The sequence below is a fragment of the Musca domestica genome, unplaced genomic scaffold (genome assembly GCF_030504385.1).
Source record: "Musca domestica strain aabys unplaced genomic scaffold, Musca_domestica.polishedcontigs.V.1.1 30, whole genome shotgun sequence".
In the NCBI taxonomy this organism is placed as follows: Eukaryota; Metazoa; Arthropoda; class Insecta; order Diptera; family Muscidae; genus Musca; species Musca domestica.
The window spans coordinates 10,367,082-10,379,263 of NW_026712300.1; the positions used below are offsets into that span (position 1 = coordinate 10,367,082).

General features: G+C 34.8%; 1 protein-coding gene across 8 annotated transcripts in view; it reads left to right on the forward strand.

The window, feature by feature from the left end:
- LOC105262572 (uncharacterized) overlaps positions 1 to 12,182 on the forward strand; it is a 736,506-nt gene that overhangs the window by 665,578 nt on the left and 58,746 nt on the right. The gene's annotated exons all lie outside the window — the stretch shown is intronic.

Below are 12,182 nucleotides of genomic sequence, written 5' to 3' on the forward strand. Positions count from 1 at the left end.
GAATCGGAGCTTACAATAAAGCCAACGGCAATCATTTGCTACGTGGGTGATGACGGTCTGCAGCGATGGACTACTAATTCGGCAGCATGGAAAATGAAGCCGGCAGATAAAGGTGGTGGTATCGGCAAGAGAGGCTGGATTAAACGTTGGAGTCGTTTCCTGGAAGCGGTTAGCTGATATTATTTCAACATATATAGATAGTTACGCATAAATTTTCTTTTCAAATCTTTCATATCTTTATATTTAAATATTCCATATTATCCATTTGTTAACTTTATAAAAAATACAGTCCATTATAAACATGCACATTTAAGCCGCACGAGAGAATGTACAAAATACTTTGTACATACTTTTGAGTGCGGTTGAGGCGCTTGGAAAAACTAGCAATAAACAATAAATATTCAAAAATTACATATTTCCCAGCCGCCATAAAATACCACATGTGAACAATTCGGTGGTCTTGTGTGCTGACGCATACGATAATGTGTCAGATAATAAATGTTATAACCCACACGTCCATATATCGATGCGCTCAGTAGATGCACAAGACCACATGAATAGAATGACAAACAGCCCTGCAATGTTCTCCATTCAATATTAGAATAGATAAGAATAATTGTGTGGCTGCGATTAGGTTAAGTTAGATTAGTTTCAGTAGTACGTAAGGAACATATTTTAGAAATAAAATTAGAATCGAATCAACAACCAAACCTTTCGGTTGGTTTTCTTTTCTCGCTCTTTTACAAGGCCCGACACGAAATGGTCAATATTGACCCATTCCTTCGTAACCTACTCCATAGAGGGTCAACAATTTGAATAATCATAACAGAAGTTAAAATATATATTTAAATAATCGAACCTTGGTTGAAGGTATACATCTGTCAAATCGACTGACATTTTCTAACTTGTTTTTTTTTTTTTAATTTTGAATTTGTTTTTTTAGAACCACAAAACACTTTTATATAAAAAGTTGAATGCATAAAAACGAAAGGAGTAGCGAAGCGCGCCGGGTTATGCTAGTCCCGTATATATAACGGTACTTCCCGATATTCGGTACTTTGATAATTGTAGCCACATTTTTCAATGGAGTTGTCTGATCGTCCTTCCGAGTGGTACTAAACTCGGCCCGGCCAAACTCAACTTGGTTTTACTTGTTTATTTTTATAAATATTGACACTTAACATATATTTTTATATTTTTCTGTTTAAAATTCGGTTGGGGAGTCGCTTGTCTAAAACTTTTTCATCTATACAAACATTTTGAAAATATTGCCTTTTTATACCCTCCACCATACTATGGAGGGTATATTAATTTTGTCATTTCGTTCCTCGAAATACTCATGTCAGACCCAACAAAGTATATATATTCTTGATCAGCGTAAAATTCTAAGACGACTTAGCCATGTTCGTCAGTCAGTTTGTCTGTCTGTCCGTCTGTCCATCTGTCTGTTGTAATCACGCTATCGTAAATAGCCCGATCAAACTCAACTTGGTTTTACTTGTTTATTTTTATAAATATTGACACTTAACATATATTTTTGTATTTTTCTGTTTTAAATTCGGTTGGGGAGTCGCTTGTCTAAAACTTTTTCATCTATACAAACATTTTGAAAATATTGCCTTTTTATACCCTCCACCATACTATGGAGGGTATATTAATTTTGTCATTCCGTTTGTAACTCCTCGAAATACTCATGTCAGACCCAACAAAGTATATATATTCTTGATCAGCGTAAAATTCTAAGACGATTTAGGAATGTTCGTCAGTCTGTCTGTGTGTCTGTCTGTCTGTCCGTCTGTCTGTTGTAATCACGCTATCTTTCGAACAAATTGAGATAGAAGGCTAAAATTTTGCACACATGTATATTTTGCCAGTAGGCAGGTTAAGTTCGAAAATGGGCCATGTAGGTCCAAGAAATCATATAGCCCCCATATAACGGTACCTCCCGATATAAGGTATTTTGATGATTTTTGCGACATTATTCACCGGAATTGTTTCAAATTTGTCATTTGAAGTTCGTAATGGATACTACAGCCTAAAACAGAAAATAATCTATGTAGGTCCACGTCTTCGTATAGCCCCTATATAATGATACCCCCGATATTCGGTATTTTTATGATTTTAGCGACATTATTCACCGGAATTGTTTCAAATTTGGTACAATTTATTGTTCGTAATGGATTCGTAATCCTAAGTCAAAAAATGAGCCATGTAGGTCCACGTCCTCATGTAGCCCCCATATAACGGTAGCCCCCGATATTCGGTATTTTGATGATTTTAGCGACATTATTTAGCGAAATCGTTCCAAATTTGGTATTTGAAGTTCGTAATAGATACTGCAGCATAAAACAGAAAATGGGCCATATAGGTCCAAGTCTTCATATAGCCCCCATATACCGAACCCCCCGATATTCGGTATGTTGATGATTTTATCGACATTATTTACCGGGATTGTTTCAAATTTCGCATGTGAAGTTCGTAATGGATACTTCAGCCCATGCCAGAAAATTGTCTGTGCAGGTCCACGTCTTCGTTTAGCCCTCATATAACGGTACCCCCTATATTCGGTGTTTTGATGATTTTAGATACATTATAAACAGATTTTTCTTCAAGTTTCGCATTTAAATATTGTAATAACTTATGACAAAAGTTGCCTATGCAGGTCCACGTTGTCGTATAGGCATTCGGTATTTTTAAGATTTTAGCAGAATTTTTAACGGATTTTATTTTTATACCCTCCACCATACTATGGAGGGTATATTAATTTTGTCATTCCGTTTGTAACTCCTCGTAATACTCATGTCAGACCCAACAAAGTATATATATGTCTGTGTGTCTGTCTGTCCGTCTGTCTCTCTGTTGTAGTCACGCTATCGTAAATGGGCCATGTAGGTCCAAGTTATCATATAGCCACCATATAACCGTACCTCCCGATATTCAGTATTTTGATGATTTTAGCGACATTATTCGCCGGAATTGTTTCAAATTTCGCATGTGAATTTCTTAATGGATACTTCAGCCCATGCCAGAAATTTGTCTGTGCAGGTCCACGTCTTCGTATAGCGCCCATATAACGGCACCCCCTATATTAGGTGTTTTGATGATTTTAGCTACAATATAAACAGATTTTTCTTCAAGTTTCGCATTTAAATATTGTAATAACTTATGACAAATGTTGCCTATGCAGGTCCAGGTTGTCGTATAGGCATTCGGTATTTTTAAGATTTTAACAGAATTTTTAACGGATTTTATTTTTATACCCTCCACCATACTATGGAGGGTATATTAATTTTGTCATTCCGTTTGTAACTCCTCGTAATACTCATGTCAGACCCAACAAAGTATATATATTCTTGATCTGCGTAAAATTCTAAGGCGATTTAGCCATGTCCGTCTGTCTGTCTGTCTGTTGTAATCACGCTATCGTAAATGGGCCATGTAGGTCCAAGCTATCATATAGCCCCCATATAACCGTACCTCCCGATATTCAGTATTTTGATGATTTTAGCGACATTATTCGCCGGAATTGTTTCAAATTTGGCATTTGAAGTTCGTAATGAATACTACAGCCTAAGACAGAAAATTATCTGTGCAGGTCCACGTCTTCGTGTAGCCCCCATATAACGGTACCCCCCGATATTCGGTATTTTGATGATTTTAGCGACATTGTTTACCAGAATCGTTTCAAATTTAAAGTTCGTAATGGATTCGTAATCCTAAGTCAAAAAATAATCTATATAGGTCCACGTCCTCATATAGCCCCCGATATTCGGTATTTTGATGATTTTAGCGACATTATTTAGCGAAATCGTTCCAAATTTGGTATTTGCAGTTCGTAATAGATACTGCATCATAAAACAGAAAATGGGTCATATAGGTCCAAGTCTTCATATAGCCCCCATATACCGTACCCCCCGATATTCGGTATGTTGATGATTTTAGCGACATTATATACCGGGATTGTTTAAAATTTCGCATGTGAAGTTCGTAATGGATACTTCAGCCCACGTCTTCGTATAGCCCCCATATAACTGTAACCCCCATATACGGTATTTTAATGATTTTAGCTACATTATAAACAGATTTTTCTTCAAGTTTCGCATTTAAATATTGTAATAACTTATGACAAAAGTTGCAGGAACACGTCGTCGTATAAGCGTTCGGCATTCTTAAGATATTAACAGAATTTTTAACGGATTTTATTTTTTGGAAATTGCCAAATTTGTACCAAATGGTGGAGGGTATTAAAAGTTCGGCCCGGCCGAACTTACAGCCTTTTTACTTGTTTTATCTCCAATTTTCTTTTATTTATTTTTTATCGAAAAAATAAATTACGACATTTCAAAATTCAAATTAGAAAAATTTAATGATGCTTGAAAATTTTTCAGGAGGACTTAAAATAATGATTGATAGAAATTAAAATATCAAATTTAACATAACATTTAACATATATTGATATTAATATATAAATCTATCCGATTAATCTTGCAGATCTTGAAAGTCAGTCTTTACTTGAAAGTACGCCTCATGGGCTTTCCAACGTGCTATTCCATTAGCTTGCATTATTTTTATACCGTCCACAATACTATGGAGGGTATATTAACTTTTTCATTCCGTTTGTAACTCCTCGAAATACTCATGTCAGACCCAACAAAGTATATATATTCTTGATCAGCGAAAAATTCTAACTCGATTTAGCGATGTCCGTCTGTCTGTTGTAATCACGCTATCTTTCGAATGAATTGAGATAGATGGCTAAAATTTTGCACACATGTTTATTTTTCCAGTAGGTAGGTTATGTTCGTAAATTATGTACGTAAATATTTTGATTATTTTAGCGACATTATTCACCGGAATTGTTTCAAAGTTGGTATTTGAAGTTCGAAATGATTACTACACCCTAAGACAGAAAATTGTCTGTGCAGGTCCACGTCTTCGTATAGCCCCCATATAACGGTACCTCCCTATATTTGGTATTTTGATGACTTTAGCGACATTATTTAACGATATTTTTCAAATTTGGTATTTGAAGTTCGAAATGAATACTACACCTTAAGACAGAAGATTGTTTGTGCAGGTCCACGTCTTCTATAGCCACCATATAAGGGTACCTCCCAATATTCGATATTTTGAGGATTTTAGCGTATTTATTCACCAGAGTTGTATCAAATTATGTATTTGAAGTTCGTTATGAGAACTACAATCTGTGACAGAAAATTGTCTATGTAGGTCTAGGTCTTCGTATAGGCCCCATATATCAGTACCTCCCTATATTCGGTATTTTGACGATTTTAGGTACAATACCCTTCGAAATTTTTTGAGATGTGCTATTGTAAGTTCGTAATGGATGCTACAGCCTGTGACAGATAATTGTCTATGCAGGTGCAGGTCTTCGCACAGCTCCGATATAACTGTACCTCCCTACATGCAATATTTTGACCATTTTAGCTACATTATTCACTGTTTATTTCAAGTTTCGAGTTTGAATATGGTAATGGCTTATGACAAACAATGCCTATGTAGGTCCACGTATGGACCCCAATAGACGGCTATATTTGGTGTTTTTAAAATTTTGAATTTATTTTTTGAAAATTTTTAATATCGTTCCACAAGGTAGAGGGTATTCAAAGTTCGGCCCGGCCGAACTTACTGCTTTTTTACTTACTAGTTTCCGCACTATGGGACTCGATGATAACTTTTGAAAAATCAGAAAAATCAATTTTCGCTAATTTTCCACGATCGATTTGGCCAAGTTTTAGAAAGCTCTTGGAACGACCTTTCCTGAAGTGCCATTCATATGCGTGTACTATTTTTTATTGCTGCACAGAGGGCCATTTTATGTTTCCCTCTAGAAAACACCTGATTTTAGGAAAAATATTTTTTTAAAGAAGTCTGTCTGATAATATTTCAGGAGAGCTTATTTCTTGGAAGTACACCTCTGGGCTTTCCAACGTGCTATTCCATGAGCTTACACTATTTATATACCCTCCACCATACATAGTATGGAGAGTATATTAAGTTCGTCATTCCGTTTGTAACTCATCGAAATAATCATTTTAGGCCCAATAAAGTATATATATTCTTGATCAGCGTAAAATTTTAAGACGATTTATGGCTGTCCGTCCGTCTGTTGTAATCATGCTACAGTCCAAACGATTTAAGATAGAAAGCTAAAATTTTGAATACATCTCTCTTCTGTCTGCAGGCAGGTCAAGTTCGAAGATGGGCTATATCGGTCCACGATATCGTATAGCCCACATATAACGGTACCCCCCAGATATCTGGTATTTTGATGATTTTAGACACATTTTCCCATGGAATTGTATGAAAATAAACATAAGGAGTCCCTTGTGAGTACGTTTTCCCTTGGCAGGGATTTATCTGTATAGGTCCACGATAACTTATAGCCCCCATATAACGGTACCCCCCGATATTCGGTATTTTGATGATTTTTGCCATATTTTTCAATGGAATTGTATAAAAATCCAGGCAAAGAGTTATTTGTGAGCACTTTACGGCCTGTCTATATAGGTCTACGATATCGTATATCCCCATATAATCCCCTGATATTCGGTACTTTGATGATTTTAGCCACATATGTCAACGGAATTCTCTGAAATTCTATACAAGGAGTTCTTTGTGAGCACTTTACCCCTGAAAAAGAATTGTCTATATAGGTCCACGATATCGTATAAACCCAATATAATGGTACCCCCGATATTCGGGATTTTGATGATTTTAGCCACATTTTCTAATGGAATTATCTGAAAATCCACACAAGGAGTTCCTTGTGAGTACTTTATGCCTTGGAAGATAAAGTACCCCATATAACGGTACACCCCTCCCCCCCCCAGGATTCGGTATTTTGAATATTTTAGCCATATTTTTCAACGGAATTCTACACAAGGAGTTCTTTGTGAGTACTTTACCGCTGAAAGAGAATTATCTATATGGGTCTATTCGTATCGTATTCAACGGAATTGTCTGATATTCTATACAAGAAGTTCTTTGTGAATACCTTACGATATTCAGTATTTTTAAGCTCTTAACTGAATTTTTAATGGATTTTATTTTTTTGTATTATTTATTTGAATATAGATCGTTTATTTGAATATAGATCGGGAATTAAACACTGACTCCTTAAATCAAATTTTACATTGATATTTATAATATTCTTTTTAGCTGTTGTGTAAGCATTTTTATTATTTAGTTTATCCTGATTGTCTAATAACCCTAATTTTTAATAAGCCATCATATATTGCAAAATTAGCAATTTATAAAAATTGAGGTTTTGATTTAGTAGATTATCATTTAATGCAGAATTGGCAAATTACTATGAGAATGCATTTTGATTGGCTGTAATGCCATAAATGTTAATTTACTGATAAAAATTCAATGTTAGCAAAATTAATATTGAAAGTTAATTAATAAAAGTGATTGACCTTATAAAAATGCTCATGCAACAACTTTACAAAAGTTGGAGATTATTTGTTTTTTATACCCTCCACCATACTATGGAGGGTATATTAATTTTGTCATTCCGTTTGTAACTCCTCGAAATACTCATGTCAGACCCAACAAAGTATATATTCTTGATCAACGTAAAATTCTAAGACGATTTAGCCATGTCCGTCTGTCTGTCTGTGTGTAATCACGCTATCGTAAATGGGCCATGTAGGTCCAAGTTATCAATGTTTCTAACTCGGTTTTTGGGTCATTTACGGTCACACCTAATATTGTCTTTATGTCATACTGAATATTGTATTGTTTAAACTTAAAATGTATAAATATAAATTGCATGTTATAAAATTAATTTTTTTAAACACAAAACACGGCAAAAGTAATAATAAATTTTAAATAAATTACATTAATATTTACACATACAATGAAAGTAGTTCTCAAACTATGTATGTACGTATGATTTTCAAACATATATATTATTTTCAACTTTAGAACTAAATAAGAAATTTTAATAGAAATAGAGAATTCTCAAACTGTACTTGTAAAGCTAGTACCATGGTAGAAGAATATAGGTAGACGCGTCGACACAGCTGCTGTTACATTGAACTGTCAAAGAACTTTTGGAATTGGAAATTTTGAATGAAACATTATTTAAATTTGTAAAAATTTTTGTAAAACGCGAATTATAATAGCCTCCGACTGACGTAGTATTAGAAAACATATAAAAATCTACTTATATTAGTTATTAGTGGAGTGTATTTTATAAAATTGAAAAATGGATAGTAGGAGTAATCTATGTATAACTAAATATGGAAATAATATAATATTAATTTAGGAAACCGCTTCCAGGAAACAACTCCACTGCTTTGCCCAGTCTCTCTTGCCGATAACACGACCTTTATCTGCCGGCTTCATTTTCCATGCTGCCGAATTAGTAGTCCATGGCTGCAGACCGTCATCACCCACGTAGTAAATGATTGCCATTGGCTTTATGGTAAGCTCCGGTTTGTCATCTTCTGTGCTAACGGCCATTGATGATTGATTGATTGATTTCTCTAAGGCAATACCGTCCAGGAACCGGAACCAGAGAACTTTGTTTGGCCTTTCCCACTTCTTCGATAAATTAGTTTCCATATTCGTTGGAAATGATCGGACCTTCTTTGCGTAGCGCCTTTAGTCTATGTCTTCGTATAGCCCTCATATAACGGTACCTCCCGATATTCGGTATTTTGATGATTTTAGCGACATTATTCAAGGGAATTGTTTCAAATCTAGTATTTGAAGTTCCAAATGGATACTACAGCCTAAGACAGAAAATTGTCTTTGCAGGTCCACGTCTTCGTATAGCCCCAATATAACGGTACCTCCCTATGTTCGGTATTTTGATGATTTTAGCGACATTATTAACCGGAATTGTTTAAAATTTGGTATTTGAAGTTCGTTATGGGAACTACAGTCTGTGACAGAAAATTGTCGGTGCGGGTCCAGTTTCGAATTTGAATATGGTAATGGCTTATGACAAACAATGCATATGTATGTCCACGTCGTATAGACCACAATATAACGGCTATATTCGGTATTTTTAAAATTTTAACAGAATTTCTTAAGGATTTTATTTTTTGAAAATTTCCAAATTCGTTGCAAATGGTGAAGGTGAAGGGTACTGCTTTTTAACTTGTTATACCCTCCACCATTCTATGGAGGGTATATTAATTTTGTCATTCCGTTTCTAACTCCTCGAAATACTCATGTCAGACCCAACAAAGTGTATATATTCTTGATCAGCGTAAAATTCTAAGACGATTTAGCCATGTCCGGCTGTCTGTCTGTCTGTTGTAATCACGCTTTCGAACAAATTGAGATATAAGGCTAAAATTTTGCCCACATGTATATTTTGCCATTAGGCAGGTTAAGTTCGTAAATGAGCCATGTAGGTCCAAGAAATCATATAGCCCCCATATAACGGTACCTCCCGATATTCGGTATTTTGATGATTTTTGCGACATTATTCACCGGAATTGTTTCAAATTTCGCATTTGAAGTTCGTAATGGATACTACAGCATAAAACAGAAAATAATCTATGTAGGTCCACGTCTTCGTATAGCCCCTATATAATGGTACCCCCCGATATTCGGTATTTTGATGATTTTAGCGACATTATTTACAGGGATTGTTTCAAATTTCGCATGTGAAGTTTGTAATGGATACTGCAGCCCATGCCAGAAAATTGTCTGTGCAGGTCCACGTCTTCGTATAGCCCCCATATAACGGTACCCCCCGATATTCGGTGTTTTGATGATTTTAGCTACATTATAAACAGATTTTTCTTCAAGTTTCGCATTTAAATATTTTAATAACTTATGACAAAAGTTGCCTATGCAGGCCCACATCGTCGTATTTTTAACGGATTTTATTTTTTGGAAATTTCCAAATCTGTACCAAATGGTGGAGGGTATTAAAAGTTCGGCCCGGCCGAACTTACAGCGTTTTTACTTGTTCATTTTAAAAAATATCGATGGGGTCGTTATAAATAACAACCCCTCCCTTTGAAATAGGTTTCTCCTGAATTTGATTGTTTAATTTAAGCTTTATGCTTTTATTAAATAAAATTACAATATTATATACAAATGACAATTTGTTGTAAATCTGGCAACTCTTGTTTTGTTTTTCAATCCCAAATTCTAAATTTTATATTCACAATATAAGGCATACTTTGAGGGATTAGAATAATTTATTGAAGTTTTGCACAATGGCCTGTTTATACAAAAATTGTAAAATTACTAATGAAAATGAACGCTTTATTACTTGTTGGCTATGTGAAAATCATGGTCACTTTAAATGTGTGGGTTTTACTGGTAGACAATTTGATGTAATAACCCATAGGAAAAATGGACTTCGCTGGGCGTGCATAAATTGTAGGTCCTTGGAGGTTGATTTTTATCGTCTATTTAAGGAGTATAAAGTCGAAATTGCAAACATGAAGAAAGATTTTGAATCTGTTTACTCTCGCTTAAACTATTTTGAAAATATATATAATAAATCTGAGTATCCTGATGGTTCGCCCAAAAAAAAACTTCAGCTATTATTTCTGGTAATAACTTAATATCGCTAAATTCACCAGTTGTTGCCCCGCTACAAAATAATACTGAAAATTTATCTTCAGACAACCATCTGGCGCCTCCGTTGCAATTTGCATCTTCGCCATCCAGCAGGTCATCACCGGCTGTTTCTAATACAAGTGAAAGTCGGAGTACTCAGATCGAAAACTTATCTTCTGAAGCTCCATCTAATGTCCAGCAAAATCCACATCATTTGCACAGCGTCCCCCCTATTTTTGTAAGTGATTATACGTCAAATCCTACAGCACATCCACCAATGCAATGTGCTTCTCTTCCTTCTAGTAGCCTAATTGTAGTTCCTCCTAGGAAAACCGAATTTATATATAGATTGCATGCTAGTACTACAATAAATAATATAAGTGATTATGTTAAATCTAAAATACATAATCTTGAAGAAAGTGATTTTAAAATTTTTAAGTTTAATTCCTCCTCTGCTCGTGAAATTTCATCGTTTAAGCTTGTTGTTTCTAAAAAACATATTCGATACTATTCTGGCCCGATGACATTTTAGTAAAAGAGCTTGTATTCAGAGAAAAGCGTAACGCACTTAATCCTGTCCGTACTTCTAACGCTATGCAAGCTTTAAAAAAACTAATAGAATCTGATTCGTTACAAATGTTATACCAAAATGTCAGAGGTCTTAACTCAAAACTTCGTCGAACTTATTTAAAATCTTTTGGTTCTGATTTTAAAGTCTTTATATTTACTGAAACTTGGCTTAAACCTGAAATCTACGACACGGAAATCTTTCCTGACCAATTTGAAGTTTATAGAAATGATAGAGTAAATAGAACCGGTGGAGGAGTTCTAATAGCTGTACATAATTCCATTACGTCTGAAATAGTTGTCACTGAAGATCTTAATATAGAATTTATATGTGTCAAACTATTATATCGTGGTAAATTTATTGCTTTAACTTGTTCCTACATTCCTCCAAATTCAGACTTTGAAATATACATTAAGCACTCAAAGCTTCTGAAGGATGTTTCATGTTTAAAGTCAGCAAATTTTGATCTTATTTGTCTTGGTGATTTCAACTTACCAAGTATATCGTGGATCCCTAAACAAAATTCCATAGACTATATTCCTGTATCGTCTGCAGGCTCAGCTAGTAGAATGGACGAATTCTGGGAAGCTATATTTGACCAAGGACTTTTCCAAATAAATAATGTTTTTAATGTCAAGAATAGAATTTTAGAATTAGTATTCTCCACAACCGTTAACCTTTCATTATGTAGATGTGCACCGTTTGTCGAACCGGAGGATAATTATCACCCAACCCTCAATATAACTCTTGATCTTACAACTCAAATAACATACAAACCCTCCACCATTTGGAACGAATTAGAAAATTTTCAAAAAAAAAATCCAATAAAAATTCTTTTAAAATCTTTAAAATATCTAATATAGGAAGGTGCCGATATATGGGAGGATATACGATATTGTGGACCAATAAAGACAAATCGAACTCCTTGTGGGGATTTTCAGACAATTCCGTTGAAAAATGTGGGTAAAATCATCAAAATACCGAATATCGGGGGTGCCGTTATATGAGGGCTATACAATATCGTGGATCTATATAGATAATTCTCTGCCGAGGT